Source organism: Eurosta solidaginis, chromosome 1 (assembly GCF_040869045.1).
Source record: "Eurosta solidaginis isolate ZX-2024a chromosome 1, ASM4086904v1, whole genome shotgun sequence".
NCBI classification, from domain to species: domain Eukaryota; kingdom Metazoa; phylum Arthropoda; class Insecta; order Diptera; family Tephritidae; genus Eurosta; species Eurosta solidaginis.
In genome coordinates, this window is record NC_090319.1 from 231299267 (window position 1) to 231320608 (window position 21342).

Below are 21342 nucleotides of genomic sequence, written 5' to 3' on the forward strand. Positions count from 1 at the left end.
AAACCTTCGGGTACATGCTAGTGACAATGTATAATGCTCGCTAGAGCCTGACACTCTTAACGATGCTTTTGTCAACCGTACTACCTTTTCATATTCGCCCGCTCCTCGCTTGAGTTACTCGTGTCCTGCTAATAATGTTGGTGAAATATTTGGGTTTACTACTGTGTTGACATTAGATGGTGCAAAATGTGTGTTTAAAATACGGTCTAAAGCGGTTGGTGTAGATGAAATTCCCCTAAAATTTATTAAAATTATTTTTCCGATTATCCTACCTACGCTTACCCATATCATAAACCCTGCTTCACGACATCTTGTTTTCCTGATGTATGGAAGATTGCAAATGTGATTCCTGTGGCTAAAGCTAAATTTGCATGTAGTCCCAGCGATTTTCGTCCTATAAGTATCTTGCCTGTACTGTCTAAAGTAATTGAGTCTATTATGTCTCAGCAAATCCATATACATGTTAATTGTTTTGGCTTGTTATCTTCGTTCCAGCTGGTTTTTAGGGCCAAGCACAGCTGTACCACGGCTATTATGAAAATACTTGACGACATACGCATACCATTTGACAAGAACCATATGACGCTGCTGTGCTTGTTAGACTTTTCTAAGGCGTTTGATTCCGTCAATCATGAACTACTGTGTTCAAAGCTAGTAAGATACTTTGAGTTTAGAGAATCAGCTGTGCGGCTAATGAAAAGTTATTTGGAAGGTCAATACCAACGTGTAAAAGTTTCGTCTGAAGTTTTTGATCTGCGACCTCTTTTAGTTGGTGTTCCACAAGGTTCTATACTGGGCCCACTTCTGTTTAGCATGTTTGTCAATGACGTGTTTAGTACGTGCCAGTCCGCTCAAATTCATGCTTATGCTGATGACATACAGCCTCTTCAGGAGACTAGTGAATTATGTTCTGATTTCAACAAAGGCCTATCATTTATCGCATCTTGGGCTTTGCAAAACGGCCTCCGATTGAACTGCTCTAATTCCTATGTTCTCCCTATATGCAGCTGACGCGTGGACTCCTTAACCATTCCACCGCTATTTTTAGGAGATAAGAGTGTACAATTTGTGTCAAAGGTTACTAATCTAGGTTTTATCATTAATTCTAGCCTAACATGTACCGATCATGTCATAAGTAAAGTTTATTATATTTTACGCAACCTACGATTTCTGCCTCATATACTCCGGTTGCCATTAGGAGAAAGCTCGCTATACAACTTATACTACCGATCATTTGTTATCCTGAACTCATCTATAGCAAGATGGACTCCAAGTTTGCTCATAAAATTGAAGTGGTGTTCAATAATGTCACGAGATATGTATACGGACTAAGAAGATACGAGCATATCCCTGCATGGAAATCTGGCCTCTTGGGCTGTGAAATTTTGGAGTATTTAAAGGCAAGAAATTGTATCTTCCTTTATCGTCTGATGGCGGAGAAAAAGCCTAATTACCTATATGAGAAATTGATATTTCCAAGGTCTGGCCGACTAAATTACTTGATTGTTCCCAAATTTTCTCTCCTACCCTCTGTAAGACTATTTTTTGTCAACCCTGTTCGTGTTTGGAACTCCACCCCAGCTTCTATTAAGAATGGTCTAAATAAAACCAACTTTAAGAAAACTTTATATTCATACTTTCACTGCTTTATATATGTACAACGATGAGATTTGCTATTTATGTTTTCATTTATATAATATTTATAGTTAGTTAAATTCTTTAATTATATATATATATATATATAATTTTTGTTATTGTGTTGCAAATGTTAAATTTTTACATTTTATTTCAATGTTTTACCATTACTATTAATATTTACTTTTAAGCTTGCTCTTGAGTAACTTATATATTTCTTGTATATTTAACTGTTGTGCTTTACTAGATCATATATCGATCTTTTTGCGTTCGTATCAAACTCTTATCTATGCATTTATACATTACTATTAGCTACGTTCCTCCGCAATCTGACCTACAGTTATACAACAAACACGCTTCGATTATAATGTCTGTGACTTATTTGGCTACTTTTTCTGACTTGATTGTAGTTCTTGGTGATTTTAATTTACCGTGTGTAACGTGGAATATGATTGATGGTTGCTTGGTTCCCTGTTCTTCTCGAGAAATCTTTAACGCGTTCTTAAACAACCTTGCATATAGTGGGCTTTTTCAGGTTAACGGTATTCTGAATAAGTTTGGTAAATTTTTGGACCTAATATTTGTCAGTGATACTTCTAGATTATCTTTAGTCCGAACTGACCCGTTGGTACTTTCTGAAGATGTATATCACCCTGCATTGGAGTTAATTGCTGAAACCTTTAGCCTTCCAAAACAACGTAACACCTATATTAAATTGTCTGCTGCTAGGTTTTTATTTAGGAAAACTGACTTCAGGAAATTAAGAAATGAGCTTTCCGTTATAGTTTGGCCCTATTTTAGTGGAGATGTTGACGAGAGCGTTCATCATTTTACTAGTGCTTTACACCTCATATTCCGTGCTTGTATCCACCAAACTAATAGCGTTAGAGTTTCAGTAAATACTGGTTGGTGCACCAAGGAACTAAACCGCTTAAAAAATCAGAAAACGCGTTGGTTTAAGAGATATAAAAAATCTGGACTTCTAAATGATTATAGCAGATATTCTATTCTACGTCATAAATATAATTCTTTGAACAAAAAGTGTTACAAAGACTACATCCTCTAATCCCAAGTCGTTCTTCAATTTTGTTAACACTAAACGAAAGACTACTGGATTCCCATCAGTCATGAAATTTAAAGACTTGATTTCAAGTGACGATGCCACAGTTGCCGATATGTTTGCTCATTTCTTTAAATCAAACTACGCACAAAATTGCGTGCCCGTCCAACCGAATGTTCTTTTTAGCTCGCCACTGCTGTGCGGTGTACGAGCCCCTTCGATATCCTGTAACGACGTGTTTTTACACCTAGAAAACCTAACAACTTCTTATGCTAGTGGTCCCGACAGCAATCCTTCTGTTGTTCTAAAAAGTTGCGTGGAATATTTTTATCGGCCCTTAACGAATATTTTTAATGCTTCTCTAAAGCAAGGTATATTTCTCTGTTTCTGGAAAGAGTCCTTTATTATACCACTGTATAAAAGTGGCAGTAAATCATGTGTTGCAAACTATAGAGGCATTGCAAAACTTAGTGAAATACCTAAACTTTTCGAATCCATTATAACTAAACAACTAGCTCATTCAGTTTCTAATATCTTTAACCCAGCTCAGCATGGCTTCTGCAAAGGCCAGTCAACTGAGACGAACCTGTTGGAATTTACTACTCATGTCTCCAGAAGCTTTAGAAATAACCTACATACCGATGTAATTTACAAGGATTTCAGCAAAGTTTTCGATAAGGTTCCCATACTATTCTCACCTATAAACTTAATGGTTTAGGGTTTCCACCTCAACTTCTGAGTTGGATTTCCTCTTACTTAAAAGGAAGGAAACAAAAAGTGTTATTTAAAAACAGAAAATCTCAATTCATTAAAGTTACTTCTGGCGTACCGGAAGGTAGTCACCTTGGTCCTTTGCTATTTATTAATGATCTTACAAGCGAGTTAACTCATTCCAAGATTTTGATGTATGCTGACGATGTAAAGCTTTTTAAACCTATACTCACTCCGGAAGACAGATTGCTCCTTCAAGAAGATCTCGATAGTTTAGTCAAGTGGTGCAATATTACTGATATGAGCCTCAACCTAAATAAATGTAAATTTATGAGTTTTGGTAGAAAATCATTTCAAGTGTACAATTACATGGTTGGTGACTACCGGCTGGAGCAAGTCACTAGATTTATTGACCTGGGTGTTACATTGGACCCAAAACTTGACTTTAAATTTCATATTGAAACTTGCGCGACCCGATCGAAAGGAGTTCTTGCTTTTGTTAAACGATGGGCTCAGGAATTTAATGACCTCTACGTTACAAAATCTCTCTTTACTGCCTTAGTGAGACCTATATTGGAGTATGCATTAATCGTTTGGAACCCTATCAAATCTATCGTGACAAGCTTGAATCGGATCAAAAACAATTCCTACTTTTTGCTTTAAGTCATTTGGCTTGGGATCCAACAAGAAATCGTCCCTCTTACAACAGTCGGTTAAAGCTTATAAACCTCCCTTGTCTCGAGAGACGCAGGGAAATGCTTGGTGTGTTGCTTATGGTGAAATTATTGAGTGGAAGGGTAAATAGCCCGTTTTAATTAGCGAGATCAAATTTAATGTTCCCATGAAGCTATGAAGACATTTCCATCCGCTTTTTTTGAGCACATGTAGGTCGAATTTCGAAATGCACCAAGCACTTCGATGTTTGTGCCTGTATTTTAACAAGCATTATAGTAACTTTGTTTGTCGGACTCGCTTTTCAAAATAAAGAGGTGTATTTTATTTGAGTTAAATTAGTATATATGTATAGATATTTCAAATAACTAACTATAACTTACTATTACTCCATTTTATGTATATATAATATAGCAGCTCTTTCTGAGCACCTTTCGTTAGCCCCCTACTGGGCAATCAGCTCCTTTCTAAGCAATTCGCGTCTGCTCCTTTCTGAGCACCTTCGTCTGCCCCTTACTGGGCATACGTATTCAAAACTCATACCCTCTTGTAAAGTTAAGTGATTTATTTAAATTATCACGCATATCATTATACATTAATATCATATATGTAACCGTAAATATTAAGATCGTTTACTTAATGTTTTACACTGCACATTCGGTTTATATAAGACATACTATTTGTAAATGTACTGCCTTTTGCTATTTAGTCTGTTTAAATTGCTCAATTTGTAGACTATTGAATAAATAAATAAATACATTGTTTTAAATAAATTGAAATAAATTTCGCCCAGTCGTTACAGAGCAAATTATGGGAGCTTTGCCAGCAAGCCGAGTCACATCATCATTCCCGTTTGTAAAGGTAGGCGTAGACTACTGTGGCTTTCTATCAAGTACTCAAAAAATTAGTGGTCGTTCGCCAATTAAAGTATACTAGCCGGACCCGTGCGCATCTTTCGCAACAAGATACAAAACACGAATCCGGCTAGTATAAATAAATTAGCGGTACCCGACAGATGATGTTCTGGGTCACCCTGGTCCACATTTTGGTCGATATCTCGAGAACGCCTTCACATATACAACTAAGGGCCACCCCCTTTTAAAACCCTCATTAACACCTTTTATTTGATACCCATATCGTACAAACGCATTCTAGAATCACCCCTGGTCCATCTTTATGACGATATCCCGAAATGGCGTCCACCTATAGAACTATGGCCCACTCCCTTTTAAAATACTCTTTAATACCTTCCATTTGATACCCATGTATACAAACACATTCAAGGATTACCCTAGGTTCATTTTCCTACATGGTGATTTCCCCTTATTTTGTCTCCGAAGCTCTCAGCTGAGTATGCAATGTTCGGTTACACCCGAACTTAGCCTTCCTTACTTGTTTGGACTTATAGTTGTTGAATGAAAATTAGATACGTTTCTGTCATTTATTGCATTTGCAGTTATTATGATCAATGTAGCATTTTCGAGGTATTTCAATCGTATCTTCGATATTTGATTGCATTTCTATGTTACCATTTCCTAGTTTGAGCCACCAGTTCTTAAACTCATGGTCATTATTTGCTCGCATATTTTGGATTAATCGTCGAATTTTTATTTTTGCCCACACCGGTGAGCTTTTATACAATTTTCAATAATACAAATATTTTTCCCCCAAAAGGCAAATTAACATTCATGATGTCTTTTAAAAATTTGTTAACAATGGTAATTGCATCTTTAGGAACCGTAGATACTTCGTCCCAAATAAATAAATCGGTTTCACGCAAAATACAAATTTAAAAACTTACCACGTATGTATGTATGTATGTAGGTATTTAACTTAAACGGTTTTCAAGGCTTCAAATCAAAAATCAACAGAAATCAGCTGTACTTCTTTGCTTATATGCCGCTACGAAGTCACCATCAAAATTATGAAAGTTGTATGTACGAATGTTTTATGAACGTATGTATGAATGTATGTATATAAGTCTCTTGTCAAATATCAACAGAAATCAGCTAACAATCAATTAAAACGTCTGCTTGCGGCGCCATCTAGCGTTTTGTAGTGCAAATGCAGTTGTTCAACAGCTTGCCCATAATGCAGTGCAAATATTCCCAATAGTGCCATAGTACAATTAGAAAAATTTGTGTGCTCACAATCGTTTATTTTTAATCAAATACAGCTAAACAGAAGCCCTACGACGAATATTGCCCAAAGCTCGCTAATAGCCGGAATCTCCATCTTTACAATATTTATAGATTTGGATTTCAAATAAGAGCGAAAAAGGGATTTGCTCATAAAAACAGCAATTAGAAATAATATATATGATATCGCAGTTTTCATCTGCTTCACCACAAAGGCCGTTCATTTTGAAATCGCTCCTGACTTATCGACAGCCGCATTCATTGCCACACTCAAACGGTTTATAGCCAGACGTGGAAAGTGTCGGGTAATTGTTTCAGACAACGCAACAAATTTTATTGGAGCTAACGAGAACTACTTCCGTCATTCGTAACAGAAGCGCACATCGAACCAGTTGAAAACTTTTGCCGAAACGAAGGAATAGAGTGGAAATTTATTCCACCAATATCACCACACTTCGGAGGCCTGTGGGAGAGTGTAGTGAAACTTGCTAAGTATCACTTGCGTCGGGCTATCGGAAACAACGAACAATCACATGACGTTCTCCAAACCATAGTTTGCCAAGCTGAGGCCATAGTCAACAGCCGGCCATTAACCCCAATATCCAGTTACCCTAATGATCTTCGCGCACACACACTCGGCCATTTCCTCATCGGTCGATCGCTTCTCACGATCCCTGAACCAACAACAACTATCAACACAACTATACTAGGTCGCTACAAGGTGTCCAATATATTCAGCAGCAGTTTTGGCGTCATTAGCATCAATACTACCTGAAAGAGCTACAAAAACCTTCAAAGTGGAACACTGTATAGCCCAACTTTAAGATAAACGATCTAGAGCTTCTGAAGGACGTCTCTTCACCACCACTCAAATGGGCTTTGGGTCGCATTTCAGCCAATATGCCAGGTGAAGATGGTAAAGTTAGAGTGGTAGAAGTAACAACGGCTGATGGCGTATACAAACGAGCCAAAGTAAGGGTCTCTGCAAATTATCTGGCAGGCATCGGTGCAATTCAGAAACGAAATATCAAAGCCAAGAAGAATTAAACAAGGGGTGCCTCAGGGTGGTGTCCTATCCCCACTTTTGTTTAATTTTTACATATCAAAACTACCTTCGCCACCAGAAGGAGTTACTATAGTTTCCTACGCCGATGACTGCACAATAATTGCCACAGGCCCAGGCCCAGAGATCGATGAGCTTTGCAAGAGAATAAACGGATACCTCCCTGATCTCTCCAGTTTTTGCGCCTCGCGAAACCTAGAATTATCACCGACTAAATCACCCGCGACCCTATTTACAACTTGGACGTCCCAAATGTCGACCATTTTGAACATCCACGTCGATGGCACTACGCTACCGACTGTCCTACACCCCAAAATCTTGGGTGTGACGTTTGATCAGGATCTACATTTTTGTGAGCACGCAGCCGCAATTGTTCCGAAAATCCAGAGCCGTAATAAAATCCTCAAATCCCTTGCTGGCAGTACTTGGGGAAAAGACAAAGAAACGCTCATTACCACATATAAAGCAATTGGCCAGCCGTTTGCGTGCTACGCGTCCCCTATATGGTCGCCAAGCCTAAAAGCTACCCACTGGAAGAAGCTACAGGCCTGCTAAAATACTGCGCTCAGAACCGCCACGGGCTGTCTTCTTATGTCCCCAGAACACCATCTACATAATGAGGCGAGAATACTCCCCATCAGGGAGAGAAATGAGATGCTAACCAAACAGTTACTGTTGAATATCCAGAAGCCTGGGCATCCCAACAGACATCTGATTGATGAGCCAGCACCGCCTAGGGGCTTAAGAAGTCATCTCTGTAAGCATTTTGAGGAAATACGGCACCTGAGAAGTCAGCCGTATGAAGCAAAAAAACACAAGCAGGTCCTTGGTGAACTCCACAAACAGGCGTCGGACCTTTATGCCGGGAATTGTCCGGTGAATCCGATACTCGGGGAACAGTACCCAAAACTTGCGGAAAAGGAACGCATACTCCCCAGGGAAACGCGAGTCACTCTGGCTCAACTTCGTTCTGGATACTGTAAAAGGTTTAACTCTTACATATCCAGAATCAACCCCGACATACATTATGTTTGCCCCGCTTACAATGTGTCCCCACATGACACCAACCATCTCTTTAATTGTAATGTGAAACCAACGCCTCTAACACCCCTTTCATTATGGTCCACCCCTGTCGAAACAGCAAGTTTCCTTGGACTCCCGTTAGAGGATATTGATGACAATTTGTGATCGGTCACAGCTATCAGGTGGGGCGAAACATTGCTACAACAACAACAACAACAACATGAATAATTTTTACAGTTTCCTACTTGAACCTTGTCTTAGTGTTTTAATTGATTCAGTTTGTAATCGTGACCAAGTTAAGTTGCTAAAATAAAATAATTATTGAAGCAAAATTGTTCGCCCATTTTTTTTGTCGCCAAACAATTGTAGAAAAAGCTCTGCAATTCTCCAATATGTATCTTTTATTTTATTCTTGAATTCTATCGCGTTTTTAACATTATACTTCGATGATATAGTCAATTTTTTAAATATTTCGACAACAAATTGACATAAACTGTGGGACGGAGAATTGACAGAAGAACAAATGGGCCTGAGAGGAATGCCGCTCTTGTGGATTTTGGACAGACCATATATGCGGGGAGCATTGGATGTTTTATATTTTAGACGAAATTTTTCTTTTAAGTTAACAATTTTATTGTTGTACATTTACTCTAATATTTTATTATTCTTCTCTTGCAGTTTATTAACGGTGTCTCTTCACTTTTTAAGTAGAAATATCGTTAACTATACTCTGCATCTTTTGGTCGTACTCTGATTTGTCCATTAGTACCGTGACATTACCCTTGTCTGCATTTAGTACTAAAATTTGCTTGTGTTCTTCAAAAACTGTTTAGTGGAACAAAGTGTTTCTCGTGTAAACTTGTCTCTTACCGAAGTTGTCTAGTTTCTCTTGTGATTTCTTATAAGTGTCGTCAACTTGTTCCGCTCAATCTCTTGTGTATCTTTGTCTTTAATTGTTTGGATGTAATTTTCCCCATCCGCTATCATTTAAAATAGTGGAATTTGTTTGTTATCTGTTGGTAAAGCGTATTTGGGGCCAAGAGAGAGAAGCCACTGACCGTTTGTCGGTATTTGTAAAATTTTCGTGTTACAAAGGTATTCAGGTATCACGCTAATATTCAAAAATTTTTCTTGTTTGTCTTCCAACCTCTTTTATTTGTTAATTTTCGTGTTTTTGATTTTGGTTTTTCGTTTTTTCGTCAGAAGCTCTTCACTTTCAAAGAAAGCGTTGAAGATGTCTTGATTTGCAGCAACATGAAAGATAAGATACCCATACAGGATCAGTCCGATGTGGTATACAAGATTCCATGTAATGGCGACGGGTCCCACGTATGCCAGAAGGTATATGTGGGTACTACAAAATCAAAACTCAAGACAAGGATATCCGCACACAAATCAAATATAAAATTATGGAATAATTTTTCTGACAACAAAACGGCTTTATCATCCCACTGTAAGGATACCGAACACTACCCTGACTTCGAAAATGTAATCTTCTTAGAAAAAGAGAAAAACTATAACAAACGATTTATATTAGAAATGCTACATATTTGGGAGACCTCTAATGACAGGAAAATGAATTTCAAATCAGACACGGTCGATTGTGCATATTCATACCGCAACCTGTTGGTAAAGCCTTAATAGAGTTACTCCTACCCCAGAAAATTGTCAACATTTATAGTGCATGCAAAGAACATAAATGGCTACATCGTGTATTAGCTGATTTTCACAAACGCGCTGTCAATGATAATAAAAATTCATTAGCAATTATTTTCTTCATTTCAATTTTCTTCGCTAAAAATTTGTGAAGTTACCAAAATAAATTGTCACTATCATCTGATTTAGCAGAGTTTCACTGCCACACTGCCATTTTATGCACGCTAAAAGTGGCACGCTTTTGCGTTGCGAGCAGGCAACATTTTTCACAAAAGAACGAAATACTCGTAAGGGCGTTACCTGCTTTTTAGAGTAGAACAAAATATATTTACAACCCTTGCGCGGCGTACGAAAAGCGTAACACTTTTCCAGAAAAGAAAACGCTATTAGACACAAAAAATAATGCTGATCGAATTATTTACGTACGTTCGTCGTCGGGACAAAAACTATGATATGTTGGGATGATTATCTGTTTGCTGTATTGTTGTTTTTTACGAATTTTATTTACGATTACTGTTCTTTTGTTTGTTTACTTTTTCTGTCTATACCAATTGTGGAACTTTTTTTTCCTGAGCCTAAATCCTATCGAAAAATCAATGGCGAGATATAGGTTAACTTTCGTCCATACAAATCGACCCAACCCAACATACATCCTATGCGAACAAAAAAATCTGTGCAAAAAGTGGTTTATAAAAAAGTTTAGTTTTACCTCTTTTTTTTAACTCAAAAAGGATTATATTAAAAATAAAATTTTTATCATATGAAGTAATGATACTATTTTCACAGGAAGCTTTGAAATTCAAATGAGTTCGGCTGTTGGTGCATGCTGAAACCATCTAAAGAATAATACGATTTCCACAGGAGACAAATTCACACGCAAAACACTGGAAGAGACAAAACGGTTCCTCAAACACAACAAACAATTACTTGTACTCAATGCCGACAAGGGCAACGCTACAGTGGTGATAGACAAAAACGAATACGATACAAAGATTCAGACACTGGTGAACGACATCTCTACCCACAGAATTTTAAAACGCGATCCGACGAACAAGCTACAAGACAAAAAAATGAGATTGTTCAAAGAATGTCCAACAGCGGTGCCATAGATATACAGGAAAAGAACAACCTACTGTGTAAAAACGATATTATTCCCAGAATCTATGGATTACCAAAAATTCATAAAGAAGGTATACCACTCCAACCTATTTGTTCATCTATCGACTCCCCGTCAACCTCTGTAAATATGTCGTGAGAATACTCAAAAATATCACTTGTTCTTCTAAATATAATGTCAAGTACTCAACAGAATTTAAGAGTAAGGTCAATGGCACATATATTTATGATGACGAATGCCTTGTTTCCTTGGACGTAGTCTCCTTGTTCCCAAAAATTCCGGTTGACTTAGCCATTGAAATCATATCCGCAAAGTGGGAAAACATAAAAGAATATACATCCTTAACAAGGGAACTATTTATCTCAATGGTGAAATTTTGCATAAAAGAGAATTGATATTTTAAATACAATGAAAAAATATGCGAACAACGTACAGGAAGGCCCATAGCTGACATTGTCATGGAGGAGCTCCTAACAAGATTGGAAAATGAAACTACTTGAAAACCACGCTTACTTACAAAGTATGTAGATGGCTTATTTGCCATTGTAAAAGCTGAAGAAATTGAAAACGTTCTCACTGAACTCAACAGCTACAGCAGAAGCATTAAATTTACAATAGAGGCTGAGAAAGATTGTCAACTACTGTACTTGGACACGTTAATCAATAGGAGAAACAACAAGTTATATATTGACTGGTACAGAAAACCCACAGCCCACAGCTTCGGGAAGACTAATCAACTTTTATTCAAAACACGAAAAAAGTACAATATTAAATACCGCTAAAAAAATCATAAGACGGGTACTTACAATAAGCGACAGAATGTGCCACAAGAAGAATATCACGATCATCAAAAAAACTCTAGAGGAAAATGATATTCCAAGTAGCTTGGTAAATAAACTGGTCCGAAATGTCTATACCAGAGCACGTAATGAACGGAAACCCGAAGAAGCAAATAACCAAATATACAAAGCGATAACCTATGTCCCAAGAATAGCAGTGACGATCAAGAGATCGGATTTATATGACAAAGAAAATGTCAAAATAGTGTTCACATACAACAATATATTGAAACATATTTACAGCAATACAAAGGACAGAATTCCAAAGATGAGAAATCCAACGTAATATACAGAATCCCATGCAATGCGGACTGGTCTCACTTATGCGAGAATGTGGGGACAACTAAATTAAAATTAAAGACAAGAATTTCCGGCCATAAGTCCAATATTAAACTTAGGAACAACGCTTCGGAAAATAAAACGGCCTTAACAGCCCACTGTAAGGATACGGGCCACGATCCCGATTTCTAGAATGTTACTATATTGGACATATAGAAACAATATAATAAGCGCTTCGCCATGGAAATGCTCCACATTATGAACACGCCTAATGATAAGAGAATTAATTTTAAAAGTGACACAGACCAATGCGCATATGCATGTCGCAATTTATTGCTTAAGCAATAAAACCCAAAATGCAAGTCTCACGGCGCACATGAAAGAAAGCAGTGTTCAGAAATTATTCCGCTAGCAGCATATTTAGGATCAACAAATCATAATGTTGGATGACGACATTTTCTTTGTTCTATTGTTTCCCTATATATTTGTTTGTGCATATTTTTGTTTACACTTGATGTACTTTAAAATGTATAAATTTTTGATGTTTATTTTACTTTTATTTTCCGAACATATGATCAGTCCATCAAGAATAATCACAATTGTAAGTTGTGTTTCGTTTATATGTATACCTGCTTGCATAAAGTAAATTTTAATGACGATGTATCCCAAATTAATGTCCCCTTTTTATATATTTGTGTTTACTTACAGCCCTGAAGATGGCTTCAGATTGAAGGCGAAATATTGATAAATTAAAAAAACCAATCGAATTTTAAACATTGTGTTTTATTTAACCACGGCCTTTAAGCTCATTATTATTAACATAACATAAAACAAAAATTAATAAGATACAACGAGTGGAACCAAAGATATGGCAATTTGAATGTGGGCAAGCTTGCTTACCCATCGAATCTGAGCACATGCAGATCTCTGAAAAAAAAGTTTTTTTTTTCGAGAAATTCCTGATATATGTGTTGAATTAAATTGCGAAAAGATTCCAACAAATAAATTTGTCTCTACAAATCCGTACGATTTGTAAAATAATGACCCATATGCATACAAATTCAAATTCTTTTAAATATGTACATACATGTGTACGATTAGTTATCATAAAATATATATACATATGTATGTGTGGTATGTATATGTTATCACATTAGCGTGAACTCACCTCGCTTTTGTCAACCGGGTTTGATACCAAAATCACCGTATAAAGCTGAAAGAGGAGAAAAATATACAACAATACATGTAGGGTACTCAGTTACTAGGGCATTGACCAAATAACCAATATCAAGGAGAGCTTTAGGTCTTAATCTTTTTGATATTTACGTTTTCTTAAAGTTTTCGATTTTTACTTAGGTCGCGCGGACGTAAAAAAAAATAGTTATAGTGAAATGAATAAAACGAAAAAAATCTCCCAAGTATGTTAAAAATGAAAAAAATTAAGTTCAAACGCAAAAATTGATAAAAAATAAATACATATTTATTATATTTAAATTCATAACTGTGGCCAGATGACATGAAAAAGGCGGCTAGAAAAAAATAATTCATAACATTGTTGAACTTTGATGATCAAAAAACAAAACAAAAAAACCTTTAATTTCAGAAAAACTAATAAATTTGAATAATTAACAAAGAAAATGTTCAATAAAAAAACCGTGTGTGCAAAAGCGGAATCAGTGTTACATTACCCACAACTTACTAAATTCAGCCAATAAAAAACTTTCAAAGAATAGTTTTTTTCTGCGTTTTCCTTTTTTCTTTGCTAATGTCATTTGCTTCAATGGTCTTAAAAATTTTTATTGTAATTAATTTAAAAGAAATCTCAAAAAAGAGACCAGGAAAAAAACCCAAAGAGGAAAATTTGCAAATTACATCCATAATACAGTTTTTGCACATAAGTGCATAAGTGACTGCTTATGTATATGCGCGCGTGGGTGTAAACCAATTCAAAAAAAAGACGCAATCAAAATTGTGAAACGTGAAAAAAAATCCAGAAGCAATAAATATTGCAAAAATGAAAAAAATTCTATCTTATAGCTACAATACTTATTCAAGTTTTACTAAAAGATAATAAAAGTTAAAGAAAAAACTTAAATATGTTTAAATAAATGATAAACGATTCATAATGTTTTTGTGAACAAATTCTTAAGTTTTAATGGTGCGCCCTAATGATTTATCGAAGTGGTGAGCATGCGAGTTGATGAGAGCGCCCATGGTGACAACTTCATCGGTTCTCCCGATCGCCCAATTGGTGATGTTGCTGGAGATCTACTTCATTTTTGCTTGTGAGTGATGTTGCGTGTATTAATATTTTTGTGGTGGTGGATTCTTAATGTTACCAATGTAGGTGTGTGTTGGACTAGCTTTGCCACCGTGCTACTTGCTGCTGGGTTTCTTACCAATAATGTTGCCGTAGTTATGTTGCGGAATTTTATGTTCATGTGTGCTGGTAGATATTGTGTTGTGTTGTGTTAATTTCGGTTGGGTTTTACCTTGTGTATGTGTTTGCGTGTATAGTGAAATATTCGTTGTGTTTTGCTCCGTTGATTAACTTGTGTTTTGTTGTCTTATTACTACCTCCTATTTCGTGCCAGACCAATTATGTAAATCCTTGCGTGAATAATTATGTGGCTATTGGATCCTGATCCTTGAATTTCTTGGATATTAGTTGTTGCAATTGTCGTTATTCCCTTTTTAGTTCATACTTGTCACGGTCTATGGCTACTTTGGGTATTTAAAGGATTACAAGAAAAATTTCCGTGTTAGCCAAACATTAATTGCAAGCATATTGCTTCTGACTTTCAAAACTATTTATCAAAGAAAAAACACACATATTTTTTATATATTCTGCACAAAAAAAAAACAAAACAAAGAAAAACAACTTACTTACTCAGACAAATTTCCAAAATTCCAACTTATTTGAATCAGGTTGCTGTGCCCGCAGGGTGGCAATAATTCCCAGAGTTTAATTGGTTACTTTATACATCGGCGCGACACTTATCGGCAACCCGCACTTTTAAACAAAACTTTAAATTTATTTATTATTATTTTTTTTTTTAATAATTCAACGTACTTGTAACACGCACTGTTTAAAATTAAACTTTCACTTTTTATCACTCGGTGCAAGCAGCACAGACCGGGAATTTAAACTTTTAATAATCAAACCGTGAAGCGCACCCCGTTTTATACCCACTTTTAACTTGCAGTACATATCGTTGTCACCATTCGGCACAGTTTTTCAGCCTTATCCGTGCTCGACGTCATAGCGGGCGCACCTATGCACGTATATGCATCCCACAATTCAACCAACTTATACATACTCGTGTTTGGCGTAGTCTTGCATTACACAAGAAGGGGAAAATTTTGTATGCCGTTGTAGACACATCTGTGCATATACCCGGTTGCGTCAAAACAAAAAAGGCTGTCGTTACAGGCTCGCATCCACCGATGGTGCCTGCATCATGGAGCGTGTGCGTAGAATAAAAATCATAACACAGCCTTGCGCTTGGACTGTTTATTGTGGACCTACGTGTGTCCTCGACCAGACTCCCTAAGCCGGGCTTCTTCATCCTTTTCCTGAAATAATTCTTCCTGACATTTTTTCTAACACACTTAGAATTTAACACATATTTACACAACTACTGTCAATGAGGTAAATGTATCACTGGGTTATCACTTACTGTGCAAATATCACCGGTTATTATTCCTAAATCTATATCACAACTACTTTTTAAAAAAAGAAGGATTGTTTAGTCATCAGTTAGTAATAAATGCGGGTTTGTATAATTACAAAAAAAAACAAAATTATAAATAAATAGAATCAAATAAATGAAAAAAAAATTATAAATATATAAACAAATAATTACAGCAAAAATTCTATTCATATAGTCAAATCTTTTAAACAGTGCGTTTTACAAGTACGTTGAATTATTGAAAAAAGAAAAAACAAAATATTAAAATATGAAATAATATATGTAATAAATATATGTAGCGACCTTTTCACGATGATATTATCATACTGTGATTTCTCTCTCACAACAACATCAGCACTGAAATCCAGCGAAGAATCAATCTTGCCAATAAATGCTATTTTGGACTAGGTAGGCAATTGAAAAGTAAAGTCCTCTCTCGGCGAACGAAAATCATACTCTACAAGTCACTTATCGTACCCGTCCTGCTATATGGGGCAGAAGCATGGACCATGACAATAGCAGATGAAGCGGCTTTGGGAGTGTTCGAGAGAAAAGTTCTTCGAAAGATTTATGGACCTCTACGCGTTGGCGATGGCGAGTACCGAAGAAGATTTAATGATGAGCTGTACGAGCTATACGCAGACATCAACATAGTCCAGCGAATTAAAACGCAGCGGCTGCGCTGGCTAGGCCATGTTATGCGAATGAAAGATGATGCTCCGGCCAAGAAAGTGTTTCTATCGGAACCCGCCTATGGAAGCAGAGGTAGAGGGCGGCCCCCACTCCGTTGGAAGGACCAGGTGGAAAACGATTTAAACTCCCTTGGTGTAACCAATTGGCGCCGGTTGGCGGAGCGAAGGAGCGACTGGCGCGCCTTGTTGGACGGCCATAACCGTTTAGACGGTTAAGCGCCAATTAAGTAAGTAAGTAAGATTTCTCTCTCACTAGACAGAGTTGCCTAGTAAACTTTTGTGCGCTAATTTTTGACCGTTTTCAGTTTTATGCAAAAACACCTAATTAAAGTTTAAAAAATTGTGAAAATAATTCGAAATAATTATGTAAAAGTGCAGATTATAAATATGTAATCTATTTATATTTATTTAATATTAATTCCAGCCTTTTACAACACCAAAAATTAAATTGGAAAAACTTGATGTTTCCATAAGCATGGCTGCAAAATGGTCAATGGCAACAGTGCTAATCTGTAAACAATACACACACAACTATGTTATGTACATGTACACAGACGCTCAATTGATTCCTACTGGTTTGAGGGTTCGGTCAAACGTATTTCGTTCGAAAATCGTCCGTACGTATGGCAGACGTCGGTGGGTAATTTCCGCTTAACTGAGGTATAAGTGTCTATATACATAGGTACATATATGCGAGCAAGGGCACAATAGACCAATGGTCGCAGTACGATCCTCAATTAATTATCTATCTATGTGAGCAATTTTCCGTGTCCGTTTTGTAGTTGAGTCTCTTGCTTGGTGGTGTATTTGCTATGTGTAGCATTTCTAACGTCAACCTTTTGCTATAATTTGTCTCTTGCCCTAGTACGCTCACCGCTTTAAAATCTGGTTGGTCTCCTTTCTCTGTACAGTGGGCCGCAAGTGCTGTTTTTTGAATGTTACCAGATGATCTACATTTAATATCAGATCTGTGTCCTAATATTCTTGTTTTAATTTGTTTTTTGTTGTGCCCACATATTCTTTTCCACAGTTATTATTTTCCTTTCCCACACATGTAATCTTATATATTACATTATGTTTGTCTGATTTTGTTATTTTGCTTTTCACGTTATTAAAAAATATATTTGTTGTGTACGATGGTTTGTGTGTAATCCTTATATTCTCCTTGTCAAAAATACAGATGAGCCCTGCAATCTTTCTGAAAAACCTGGTATGTGTACTAAATCTCTTTATTTTGTAGCCGTTTTCTCTCTGTTCTTCCGGCATTTATCCTTCAGGTATTCTTTTATTAACCTCTGTAGTAGGTAAATGACTTCCCTCATTCATCTTTATTATGTGTTTTATACGTTTTTTATGCTCTGAATGAAAAACCTCGTCACTCGTATCTAATACTCGTCTAATGAAGTTTTTCGCCGTATTCATAATCATACCCCTTGGGTGTTTTGATTTAAAATTCATTATTCGTCCTGATAATGTAGGCTTTTGATACAAAGTTTTATTTTATTGTACGACTCCAGCTCCATCGTCAGATTTTTAAAAATATTAGTCAGATATTTACATAAATTGTAGGACGGAGCATTTCACATAGGACAGATTGGTCTGAATGGGATATTCTCTTTATGGACCTTTGGTAATCCATATATGCGGGGAGGCAGAGCTGTGTGTGTAGACATTTTGAGACCTAATTTGTGCAATTTATCCACCAACTGATTATTTTTCGTTTGTAACTTTAACGTCGGATCCTGGCGTAGTCTTCGGTATGACGACAAATCTTCCAGTAAACTTTGCATTTTTGACCTATAGTCGCTTTTTTTCAATTGCTACTGTCCTTTTTTTGTCTGCATTCACAATCATACAATTTTTATTTTTGTTCAAAAATTCGCTTGTTCGCTCCACTGTGTCATTAACGGCTACGTCCTATGTGCTCGCTGTGTTTTTGGGGATACAATTTTGCTCTGTTTTATATATTGTGACGAATATTAGCAACACTACGGGGAACCTATCATCTCTAAGCCGATACTAAGTAGTGACTTGCATGCACATCAACAAATCAATCGTTATGTCTACCCATATTTCCATACAAGCAGCGGAGAGTAACGCACAAACACATGCATATATCTGAGATACCCCGGAAAGTATGCAATCATTTGTGCAAGCATCACTCACATATACACGCGCATGGGCTATGCGAGAAGCTATAAAATCGTGCATCTGTAGTTATAGCTGAGAAATTTATAGCTTGCAAACGAGAAGTAAATGCTAGAAATAGAAACGCCTAGAAGTATGCGAACGAGAAATCACAGAGTATAAAAGGCGGTAAAGTTGAGAATCAGTAATGAGTTTGATTTAAGCACGCTATCTTTCGAGAAGTAGAGTGTTATTGTGAAGGCCATTTTTATTATTGAATAGTGGAGTTATTTATTCAACTATTTAGTGATTCGAACGTTAATAGAAGGTTAAGAGAAATTGCACTAAATTCGTTACAATATGTTCAGTTTTATATGTGAATATTTGTTTGTTATTGTTGAAGCTCCGGAAAACGATCTCCGAAAGAGACTGAAATATATTTTCAAATAATTAGAAAAGTGTTTTATTACATTAGACCTTGAGCCGACAAAAATCACAGTTTGATAAAATCAACGTGAAAAGGTTACTTCTATCATATTTCAATCTTAACTACGGTAGGCACGCCGAAAAAAGGCAGCAAGAAGATGGTTTCTGCGAAGCTGAAGAACAAATATGACAACAAAACAAAGAAATCGATCAACAGTTATAAGACTGAATCCAACGAGATGGCAAGACTGCCATAAGCAAAAGATTAGAAGTTCCATCTTTTAAATTATTCTTAGCAAAATCTTGGACTTTCATTTTTGTTTCTGTGCTTTCATATGGTAACCTTGTTCATTGGTACCAATGTTCATATCAAATCGTTTCAAAAGAGATTTCTTAGCACTTTCCTTAAATACCTTTTGATTTGTGTGTTCATTAAGTGCAGGACAAATATGATTTTCAATTAGGCGATTTATTAGCGGACGGACCAAAGGCAATGTTACCGACTTTGCACTGCACAATACTGTTGTGGCCTTGTCAAAAGGCAGCAAGAGCTTTACTAGTGTTGCCATACCACTTCATTCAGTTTCGCTTAGCTCCCATTAAGCGCGTCACACGGTTTTGAGATGGTTCTGTCCGTTAAAACTAAAAATATACCATTTCGGTTCAAAAATAAACTTACACACATAAGGAGTTTAGAATTCCATTGAATTTCATATGATTGAACAAAGCAATTTTCCTTAATTCCAAGTTATTTGGCGTGTTAAAAGCGCAGACTTGGCTACATTTGATCGATGGAAGAATGGTGCTATATTTTGTCCTTTTGTGCATAAGCTGGCATAATCCGAAACAGATCCAAATACATCTTTGACCACAAGCTGCAAAATATTAGCACTACACTTAACACCATCCGGTACATTTAAAAGTTTTTGCGCAGCGCATTCAACACGCTTGCACTATCACTATCTTTATTATCTCTACTTAAGCTGATATTGTATTATTTGCCTGACTACACACATGCTTGTATTATTAAAGGTATAGAATTTTTATGTCGCCAAATTTCAGATAGTAAAAAATGAATTGTAATATTTCGGGATCGACTTCTTTACACCAAAGTCCAGGCTTTGAACCCACTACTTTGGTGTGGTAAGCGAGCAACGCCACACCACCATACAAATAATATATATCTTCCTAAAACTTATTGAAGAATAATGTGTTCACTTTTAAAGTATCTACGAATAATTCTTTAACATATATGTATTTGCCGTATACTCATTGCAAAAATGAGGTGTACAAATTTTCTCTGGTGGACTAAAATTTATGATTAAAATACATTCCGAACTTTACTAGGTTACTAGAGTGTAACACCATTATTCTAATCTGATAGCAACATTCTTTATTCGGTTAGGCAAATTACAAACAATTTCTCGTATCTGATTGCGGATAATAACGTTACCAGGTGTTATCGTCTTGTTACCACCAAAAATTACACGTACTTGCTAAATATTTGCTTAAAGAAAATAACAAAAAAATGTATCCATGTTAATGTACAAGAATTTCTGAACAATATTAATAATATTTAATATAAAATTTAGTTTACATTTTCATTTTATTCGCACTTGTGCATCGTTGTGAACTGGTACCGATTTTCGGTTACATAATATTCCGATAACAGAGTCTGATAGGTTAGGGAAATTTCACACGACAAGTATCAAAATTTTCCTATTTTGGGTTATTCCGGTCAATTTTAATAAATTTTAATATTTGTTTGTTAGGCTATTTGACCTGTAGCATTCACTCATTAAGTTATTCATTCATTTGTACAAACATATATTTTGACCCGGTTTGGAATGTCTTAAAATGCATTGACTCTTAAATACATATTAATACATTTATACATATATATATTTTGGCTCGTTTAGGTACGGCCTGAAATTCATCGACATATTCATTCATTTGTACACACATATAATTTCACACGCCACGGTAACTGCGCCGTGCGCCGTCTAGTAACTTGAACCTTATTATATTACTGTTTAAAGCTGACCAAATGCTCGCCACAAGCCTTTACCTGCATATAAATTATTCCCACAATTTATTTATGCTTGCATTGCCTTTCCCACATCTAATTTTATTTATGCTTAGATTGCAGTTCCCAGGGAACTGAAAGTATATGTATGTAATACGCTTAGTTTGTAAGTATTAGTGTAAGTAG

The 21342-nt window shown here is 36.2% G+C and overlaps 1 protein-coding gene and 1 long non-coding RNA gene across 5 annotated transcripts in view; one reads left to right on the plus strand and one right to left on the minus strand.

Annotated features, from left to right (window-relative positions):
• Window positions 1-21342, plus strand: part of Pxd (Peroxidase) — a 1822298-nt gene that overhangs the window by 446868 nt on the left and 1354088 nt on the right. The window lies entirely within an intron of this gene.
• LOC137237057 (uncharacterized) overlaps window positions 13117-21342 on the minus strand; it is a 125937-nt gene continuing 117711 nt past the window's right edge. The window contains exon 4 of the long non-coding RNA XR_010948788.1: window positions 13117-13406. This is a non-coding gene — a long non-coding RNA (uncharacterized lncRNA). The remainder of the gene's footprint in view (window positions 13407-21342) is intronic.